General features: G+C 46.6%; 1 protein-coding gene across 1 annotated transcript in view; it reads left to right on the top strand.

Moving 5' to 3' along the window:
• RANBP17 (RAN binding protein 17) overlaps positions 1 to 10,412 on the top strand; it is a 306,660-nt gene that overhangs the window by 239,105 nt on the left and 57,143 nt on the right. The window lies entirely within an intron of this gene.

Raw genomic sequence — 10,412 nt, 5'->3', positions numbered from 1 at the left:
ATGGTGCTTATGCAAAGGAGAGTCGGCTTGGATACAGATAACGCCATTCCTTCCCCCCCCCCCCCATTCTCTAGGCTGCCGGTCAGATTTTTCCCAGGCGGCACCGCTGTAGACATTTCCCGTCTTATTTACCAGAGCAACAATTGTCATTTTCCCCCCTTAACTTGTTTGTTATTTGTTGTTTGTCTGTCTTGCCTTGAGTAAAATGCAATAAGGGCTCCATTCGGCTTCAACAAATGACCCCGCTTGTCCATTAAAATCAGCATGGGGGTCTTGCATAACGTTCTCCTCTGTTACGTCCTTGCAATAGGAAGAAAAATGAGTGCCACAAGCATCTTTGATATACAGTTATGGGAAAATATAAGTAGCTCTTAATACTTAAATTGCATCCTCGTGAGCAGATGAGAGGGTAGACCTCTCCACTGTGCTGCTAAGATCACTTACAGAAGAATATAAAATATCTACTTGTACCGTATCAGCATGTTTAGAGCAGCTACTGGTTTTCTAAATGGACGTTAGTGATTTACTTTGTGTTATTCAATTTTAAAACAAATAGAGTCAAAGCGCTGGTTTTAAAAGTACTGCAGAGTCCGCTTATGAAATATGCATTTCCCAAATACATTTCGTGAAGCTGATGGTGTTCATTACTTTCATATGCAGTTTACAGGATAGGAAACTTTTTAGGAGAGGAGCCATAAAGGGCATGATCCTCCAATCACATAAACTCGTACGCATATCACCCACCCACCCAGTTATCCAGCAGCAGTTGCTAAATACTTAGGACTCAGTCCTTGTTCAGTTCTTAACATTACTTAAAGTAAAGGTAAAGGTTCCCTTGCTCGAAAGCCAGTCGAGTCTGACTCTAGGGTTGCGGTGCTCATCTCCGTTTCAAAGCCGAAGACCCAGCGCTGTCCGAAGACATTTCCGTGGTCATGTGGCTGGCATGACTAAACACCAAGGCGCACGGCACGCTGTTACCTTCCCACTGAAGTGGTCCCTATTTATCTACTTGCAATTTCTTGCTTTCGAACTGCTAGGTTGGCAGAAGCTGGAACTAGAGACGGGAGCTCACTCCGTCATGCGGCACCCAGGTCTCGAACTGCTGAACTACCGACCTTCCACAGCCTGTAGTTCAGCATCTTAACCACTTGAGCCACCGCAGCTCAAGGCACCGCAGCTCTAACATTACTTAGAGGCAATCTAAACATGGGAGCTAAAAAACCCTGACGTCATCAATAAAGGGTTTTTTTTTCTGGTGCTTGTTACAAATTTTGAACTGAAACAGTTTATTTTCTGCTATCAACCATTATTTTGAACTAGGTTGTGTCTTTTTTTTCTTTCCAAATCAAGCATTTCTTAAGTGGGTCGTTTTTTGAAAAAGGGGGGGAGACAGGAGTTCTTATGGAGGACTGGCCTGGGTTGGATAATGGAGCAGAGGTCCATCAGTAGCTATTAGCCACAAGGTATAGAGAGGAACTCTCAGTCTGGGGCAAGTGAGGCTCTGTATTCTTGGTGCTTGGAGTGGGGGGGCAACAGTGGGAGGGCTTCTGTCAAGGTAGAGCCAGGGAGGCAGGCAGACAGGGGGAGTCACAATTCAAGTCCAAAGGTCAGCCGGGAGAGCAGTCAGCAGAGCATTAAACAAGTCTCAAAACACCAGACAAAGCCGTAGTCAAACGTTACTAGAGGTCAGAGTACAGGGAGCAAAGCCGAGAGCGTGGTCAGGTTCCAAGCTGGAAGGCAGGAGCCAGAGCAGTCCAAACACCAGCCAAGTCCAAAAACCACAGAGTCAAACAGGAATCAAGGTGCAGAACTTCTGGTTCTACGAATGAGGTTGCCAGCACAAATGGCTCATGGCCAGAGGCCCTACTAAATAGTGCTCTGACCCATTAACTCATTAGCACCTTTGTGCGAGGTCCTGGCCTAGCCAGCTCCTGATGTCTCTGATCCCTAAGCCTACTTACAGGTGGGGGAGATGAAGGTGGTGAGCTGCTTATGGCCTGCTCAATCCCAGGTGCAAACCGTCCTGTAGTTGACTCAGATTGCTGTGTATCCTCCTCAGTACTTACAGTAGGTGCAGATCCTGATGCTTCTTCAGCTCCTAAAGGCACTGAATCCTCCCCTCTTAGGCTGTCAGGAGCTGGCTCTGGGGCTGAGTCAAGGGCAGGCATGACAGCTTCTAGTGTCCCGGCCCCACGGGCGGACCTCCTGATGGCACCTGGTATTTTTGGCCACTGTGTGGCAGAGTGTTGGACTGGATGGGCCATTGACCTGATCCAACATTGGCTTCTCTTGTGTTCTCTTATGTTAATGGTCTCTCCCCTCTCCTCCCCTCCATGTCAGGCCTATCGAAAGGGAACAAGATTACCCTTTTCTGTCTTTCTCTCTGAGCACACTTGTCATATTGGCTCACTGTGGATGTACATAACATTTGAACAGGGTAGATCCAGGTGGGCAGCCGTGTTGGTCTGAAGCAGTGGAACAAATCTAGAGTCCAGGGGCACCTTTGAGACCAACAAAGGTTTATTCAAGGTATGAGCTTTTGTGTGCATGGATACTTTTTGAATTTGAAAAAGTGTGCATGCACAGGAAAGCTCGTACCTTGAACAAACCTTTGTTGGTCTTAAAGGTGCCCCTGGACTCTAGATTTGAACAGGGTGTTATGTACATGAAACCTAACGTCCATAAGCCTAAATAAAGAGTGCAATAGATATCCCAGACAGAGTAATTTGAAGCGGGTAGGGTTCCCAAATGTGCCCGGGGGGTGGGGAACCCCCTGCTTCGGAGCCCCCGAGTTCCGCCCCGGAGGAATCCGGGCCCGGGGGAAACCCCACCCCCAAAGCTCCCCCGAGCCTCGGCACCCGAGGGTGACGCAGCCACGTTGCCGACGTTGGGGGCGTGGCTGAGCTCGTCGGGGGGGAACCATATGTTTCCCCCCGACGAGCTCGGCCACGCCCCCAACGTCAGCGACATCTGACGTCACTTCTGGTGACGTCGCAGTGGCGCGCGCGGACGACAGATGAACTCCCGGCCGGGACGGAGCCTCCCCCGCTGGTGAGTTCAAAGGATTTGGCAACCCTAGGAGCGGGTCTACTCAAAATCCTACTCAGGTCTGTTCACTGGAGCTTACTTCCAGGAAAGCGTCCTTAGGCTTGCGCTGAAAATCCAGGAGAATCAGGACCTACGGGCACCAGATTTGCAGCACTATTTGGGATAGCATGCCCGTGCACGGATGTCCAGTGGCTTCAGGTTTGTCAGATGGGGCAGGAAGGGAAGGCACGCCTCCAGGGAGAGGTTAAGGGAATTGGCGTTTTTTTGTGAATGTTATGGGAGAGTATCACATAAAGCGGGGGCCATTGTAATGACCATCCAAAGATTAAATTTGCTACATCTCATATACCACTGAACAATAGTTGTCTGAATCAGCTGGAAATACTTAAATATTTAGAGAAATTCAATGACAAAAAACCTTCAATTAAGGACAGAGTTGAGGCATAACATTCATAAAAGCTGCCAGAAAGCAAGGAAATGGAACAGGAAGCAATTCCCTCCTTCCCTTGGTGGCCAGTTAGGGTGGTTTTAATTCTGTGCTTTAAAACAACTGTGAAGTGCTGAAAGCAAGCCCTGAGACACCTGACAGAGTACATTTCCTGCTCTCATGCAGCAGCTTCTCTCCTGAGCCGGATAGGTATGATACTTATTTGGTATTAGGCTATTGAAGAAGGCCATTATTGTATCCAGCTTGTAGGTCTTCCTCTGGTTTGGCCACTGCATGAAAGAGGCTGCTGGACTAGATGGACCATTGGTATGATCTGGGTTGGGAAATACCTGGAGATTTTGGGGGTTGAGTCTGAGGAAGGATAGGGTTTGGGGAGGGAGGGAACTTCAATGGGGTATAATGCCATAGAGACCACCTTCCAAAGTGGCATTTTCTCCAGATGAACTGATCAGTGTTGCCTGGAGATCAGTTGTAATCCCAGGAGATCTCCAGCTACCACCTGGAGGTTGGAGAAATCCAAAAACAACATTTGTGACTAAAATAACAAAGAGTCAAAACAGATACGTTTGCTGGGAGGGCGGGGTAAAAATCTAAATAAATAAATCATTTACTGTAGTTGTCATGATCTGGGCTGTGCCACCAGAGGCCTACTAGACCCAAGGAGCCTGGGTAGCAGTAGGTGAGGCTGGACCTACAACTCCCAGAAGCCCCTGTGAGGTTTTGGAGCCAAAATGGACCAATAGGAAAAGAGGAGGGCTGGGAATAAAAGTTCTGGAGCAGCAGGAAGAGCTGTTCTTTATTCCAGAGGGCAGAGCCAGAAGAGAGGCTGCTGTAGGGGGAAAACCCTCATCCTGAGGGAGGGGTGGGTAGTGTAAGGCCACTTGAGATAGTGAGCTAGGGAAAGTAAATTTAGACGCGTTAGGGCATTTGATTTCTTTTCTTTTCACCCACTTACTGTTATTATTCTGCACCTTGTTGTTTGACCTCCTATAAAATAAGCCTTTTCCTTGTTTTACTCTGCCTGGTCCTCACACCTGTTATTTGGCCTAAAGGGAGGTCTGAAGGTCTTGGGAGGGTACTATGGGCATTCTCAAGGGAACCTAAATCCAGAGTGGTGGCAGCATCAGGTGACACCCCACCTGAGTCATGACAGTAGTAATTCTGTAGAAAATTCTCTTCTATTATTTCTCACATGCTAACGAATGCTGCGCAATGTAAACAATCCGTTTCACAATATTTGCTTCATCTGAGTGTGCAGCAATCACAATTCTTATCAATTACTACTTATCAACTCTTGAAGGAAACATTCCATGTTGACTCTCTAATAACGGAACCCAAGGCAGCCCTCGTTATCCAGCACAGCTGATCTTAAATTTGCTTTTTGTACATGGGATGATGGATCTGTGTTTATGATCATTGTGGCAGCAGTCCTCCCATGTAAATAACTTACAGTAAACCACAAAATTTGTCTATTAAAAGATAGTCAAATACGGTTAAAATGTTAAGTAAACCCATGCTAGAGAGAAAATCCTCTGAATAGTTTTGGGGCATTATTGGGTAAGTGACAGTCGACTTCTACAGCCTTTCATTGTACATCCTATGGTAACATCCACAGCTGGAAAATCCCACCACAGAGGAGATATGTATATTCCAGGTACGTGACTAGAGTTCAGTCATCCTCAATTCAGGGAGAATGTTTATTTAGATAGTTGTACCCTAGTGGGAACATAAACATTCCCCCTCCTCTGTTTTATCCTCACAACTACCCTGTGAGGTAGGTTAGCCAAAGTGGTCCAGGATCACTCTTCAACTTTCATACCAGAGAGGAGATTTGTATATTCATAGGGCTTCTAGTGTCCTGGCCCCACTGGTGGACCTCCTGATGGCATCTGGTATTTTTGGCCACTGTGTGACACAGAGTGTTGGACTGGATGGGCCATTGGCCTGATCCAACGTTGGCTTTTCTTATGTTCTTATCTCCTCGATCTTAGTCTGTTTACTCGCTCTAATCCCTAAAGTTGTCACTTTGGATGCCACTTGCAGTTCCCTTTATGTTCTTATCTCCTCGATCTTAGTCTGATTACTCGCTCTAATCCCTGAAGTTGTCACTTTGGATGCCACTCGCATCCCTCAGGTCCCGTGTCATTTCCGAAACAAAAATTATGGGTATTTCAGTCGATCTGAAAAGTAGAACGCAAAAGAGAAAGGTAAAATAAAGGAAAGGTCTCACCTTGAATGAGAAGGTTCAGGTTCTCTCTGCAGAGTTCCTTTGGTATGTGTCTCCTATTGTGAATTGATTGCTAGTTAAAAGGCTGTCAGGTTTGACAGATAGTGAGGATTTCTTTTAATGAAGGGGGGAGCAAGTGTTAGGAACAAATAGGAGCTATTTTTAAAGTTGGACGGGAGGGATATGATTCCCCTCCCATGTTGGTCGAGTCAGTGCTAGCTAAGTCATCCGTTGGTAGTTATAGCGGACTGGTCTTGTTCTTTCTTCCATGTTGGACAGTAGTGGATTACTTCAGCCATAGGGATGAATGGCAGCCATTCTCTTATTGGGGGAAAGTAAAGTAATGTGTTGAAGAGACACTGTTGATAAACCTTGATACGGTAATTCCATTGTCTGAGTGAGAAGCCAGTTCTGCCCTTTCCCCTGCTCTATCCCAGTTTCTCCCCCATAGAACTCAATGGGAATCCCTGCCTATCCCACTCTGAGGTCTGTTATTTAGGGCTGAACTACATGTAATGCAGAAGATCCATGGTCAGAATCTTCCAATTTCTTTTAAAGCTAAAAGTAGTCATGCCTCCCCCATCACAAAGGATCTGCCGGGGGAATGTTTAACTTTTTCCCCTTGAGCGAGTTTCCTAATATAAATTCTCTTCACTCTCCCAGATGCTGGAGTGGACCCAATACTGCACTTTTGTGGGTGCAAGGACTTCCATGTCCCGTTCTGTCCCCCACAATCCTGCTCCTGGGGAAGAGGGGGCCCAGGAGCAGGATTTCTGGGGACCATTTCAGGCTTCCACAGGAGTGGGGAGCCGAGAAAGATATATTCCACTGCTGGGAATCCTTGCACCTATGGAAATACGGTATTAGATCAGCCCTGCTATATGTTCTATTGGAGGTAATTTGGTTTTGTTTTCAAATGGTGAAATGTATGGATCTCCTCCCACATCACCCTAGAATGCGATGGAACGTTGGAAGGCCGCAGCAAGGGAAGAGAATGTAATATATTTAAATAATGTCTTGAAACAATTCTGTTGCACCCTGCAGACGTTCCACTGATGGAAGTGGGAGGAGGGGTACTCACACGCAATCCCTCTGCCCCCCCTAACCCTGCGTGACTTGTGCATGAGGGTCCTTCGTAGCTAGGGTTGCCAGCCTCCAGGTGGGGCCTGGGGATCTCCCGCTTTTACCACTGATCCCCAGCCGACAGAGATCAGCTCCCCTGGAGAAAATGGCTGCTTGGAAGGGTGGACTCCATAGCATTGTACTATGCCGAGGCCCCTCCCCTCCCCAAACCACACCCTCTCCTGGCTCCACCCCCAAAGTCTCCAGGTTATTTTCCAACCCAGACTTGGCAACCATATTCGTAGCCCAGTAATAACTTTTGGGTGGGGGAGGAGGAAGGTGGGGGAAAGATCCGGTTCTTCTTGTGCAATACCCTTAGGACAAAATGAAACCCATTGACATTTTTATTACTTCCAGGGCAGCAAAGTTCATTAAAATATGCTCGAAAGAGACATTGGTTCCGGTTTGGGCTGGGGGGTGGGGGGCGGGGTAGCTGTATCTGACTTCTCTTCAAAACTGTGTAATTCAAATTCTTCCTGGGTTTCTTCTTGAGTACCGTATCTGAACTAGCTATAAATAATTTCCCTTATTCCTGTACCTGTTTCATAAAATGTCCATTTTTCTTTATTTGATGTACTTTGGAACATGCGTTCCAAGCACTTTTGGTTTTTCCCTGATGACACCGTACACCTCCTCAGAGCCAGCCATTTTCCTCTCAGGCATTTTTGTTGTTGCTTATTTGCTACTTTTACCATATTATTAGAAGCTACTTGCGGGTTGGGAAATGCGTACGCAGTTATATGTGAGCCCATGAGTGCCTGTGTTGCCATGACTGCATGAGCTGGAAAAGGGGTGCACATTACCCCTTCCAAATACACATCATCCATCTATGGCAAAATCTTCCTTTTCCCCAAGTGATGGCTATACGCATTTCATTCTTATTTTTCCAGCAGGGAGGGTATCTCACTTTAGGACAAATGTCACGTATGAAACAGCTCTGAGTTAACTCATTTTGTGGCCTCAGATAGCTATATAGAGTTCAATCTGCCTTGCTCCATTGCTTGGTTTTGCCTTTCCTTCTTTCTGGAATCCCAAACACCTTCAACGTAAGCTGGTCAAGTCAGTACTTAATGGAATGAATTTGACTAGACTTCTGTGTGGCATAAAGGCTAAGGAGAGGATGAGGCTCAGTGGTAGAGCAACTGCTTTGTATGCGGAAGGTTCCAGGATCGATCCCCAGCATCTCCAGTTAAAAGGATCTGGTAAGAGGTGCTGTGAAAGACCTATAACTGAGGCTGTGGAGAGATTCTGCCCGTGTGAGAGACCTTGATGGACCAGTGGGTCTGATTCAGTATACGCAGGGCTCTTTTTGTAGAAAAAGCCCAGCAGGAACTCAGTAGCATAATAGGCCACACCCAACAGCAAAACCTATTAGCATATTAGGCCACACCCCTGACAGCACAGCTCATTAGCACATTAGGCCACACCGCCATGTTACCAGAAGTGTGGTCATTCAGCCACACTCACCTTTCCCTTCTTATTCTGTTTACCTTGTTTGTTGTCAAAACCCAGGCCTTTTTTTGTAGCAGGAACTCCTTTGCATGTTAGGCCACACATCCGTAATGTAGCCAATCCTAATGAGTTTCTGCTATTGGGTGTGGCCTATTATGCTAATGAGCTCCTGCTGGGCGTGGCCAACTCGGGAGCCAGCCGGAACTCCATTCCTGTGCGTTCCTGCCCAAAAAGAGCCCTGATGGCAGTTTTATGTGTTCATATGAAGAGCGATGAGGTTGTCCATGTGGAATTCAATACCTCATAGGATTGTTGTCAGGGTAAAAGAGGACAACTCTGCATGCCTCCCCAAGCAACACGTTAGAAAGGTGGGATATTAATATGACGGTGAAACAATGAATGAATAGGGGTGGGTAGACTGAGATGCTGCAAAGAGTGAAACTCCCCGGGGAAGAGTTGTGAACGTTCGCTTCCATTTGAAGCCAGTCAGAAATTCATAGGAACGCTCCATACTTGGTAAGATTAAGAGAGTCTCGAGACTAATTGTAGCTATATTGTCTGCAAAAACCTTTCCAAAGACCTCAGGAGAACTTAGCTTGGGGGGGGGAGAGTGTATTGCAGTGATGTTCAAATACAAGTAAACTTCAAAACAACATTTATGAAGGCAGAACTGGCACCGCTCAACATTCCCGGCGTCTAGAGGGAAGTTCTCATATGCTCGCTGCAATATTGGCAAGCTTCCACTTAGCACAGTTTAGGGGGATACACTTAATTGAGTCTATCGTAGGCTTTCTCTTTTCTCCTGCAAATGAATATTTTAACAGTTTAATGCTCGTGCAGGCGTGTGCCAATCCAGAAGCAAAGCATCTCAAACCAAACCCGTGATCTCTGAAAGTCTCACCCTTTTGAGCTTTGGCAGGTATTAAAACCGCGGGGGGGGGGTGTAGTCCCTCGCTAGGCAGCATGTTGAATTCCTAAATCCCGGCAATCTCCCATGAATGTGATGTTATTTTTCATACCAGTATCGTTTCCAAATAAGAAATAAGAAAGAGAAATGACTTCCAGTAGCATTTTAAAAATATATGACTGATGCTGGAATCATAAAAGAAAGGCACACTTGGACGCAGACTGACAACGAGAGGAATCTTTGGAATAAGAAGGAAGACTGCAGGATCCAGTAAGGAAAAACGGGGTGAGATTAGCCAAATTCCGCATACTGATGCATGTAAACAAGTAGGTTTGCCCAGCAGTAGAACAGCATACATTGGAGTACAGTAATGGGGTGTGATGAAAGCATTAGGGTTTTATCAGAAGTATAGGATGGGGGCAGGGGGAGTTCTAGCTAGTGCAAATACCCTAACTGTTCTCCAACAACTGACTAAAATGATTGGGGGGGGGTAGCACGTAGATTCTGTTAATTGTACAGAACTTACAAGGGTGTGGAAGTCTTGCAATGACCACACAGCCCTACTTTTTGGTGAGAAAGGCAAACTGGTGCCTAGCTTTATGCCAGCAAGCAGCAAAGTAGCATGTGATTCAGAAAGACGCATCAACGTTGCATCGAATGCAGATAGGTTTTAGTCCTGTAATGAGTTTCCTTTGCTCCAGATTCAGTTAGTAAAGATGTAACATGATCCCTGTGCTCCAGTTACTTGCAACATAATTCAAAAGCACTCATAGAGATTGCATCAGTATATTCAGATAATAAAAGGAAACTAATTAAGTATCCAACTAGAAATTTCTGTCCTCACTTTTTACCTCTTTACCCCACTTCCCATCTATATAGTGTAGGGTTGTCAGGTCTCCACGATGCGCCGGCGGGGGAGAGCCTTCTGGGAGTGGGGCAGGGCTCCACCCTCCAAACAGTGACGTTGCCCAGCGATGCTCTGATTTGGGGGCAAAACTCTATGGTGAAATCGGGGTCAAACCATAGAGTTTTGCCCTCAAACCAGAGTGTCGCCATGCAACATCCTCGACATGATGACATCACTTCTGCATGACATCATTGCTTTGGGGATGTCATCATGCAATGACCCTGTTTGGGGGTGGGTTTCCCCCTGCCAGCCAGCTTGCCAGTGGTGGGCAGAAGCCTCACAAAGCTGGGGATCCCCCGCC

Source organism: Gekko japonicus, unplaced genomic scaffold, assembly GCF_001447785.1.
Source record: "Gekko japonicus isolate JY-2015 unplaced genomic scaffold, Gekko_japonicus_V1.1 scaffold552, whole genome shotgun sequence".
Taxonomy (NCBI): Eukaryota; Metazoa; Chordata; class Lepidosauria; order Squamata; family Gekkonidae; genus Gekko; species Gekko japonicus.
Note: the sequence above shows the minus strand (reverse complement) of the source record. Positions and strands in the feature narration are given on the sequence as shown.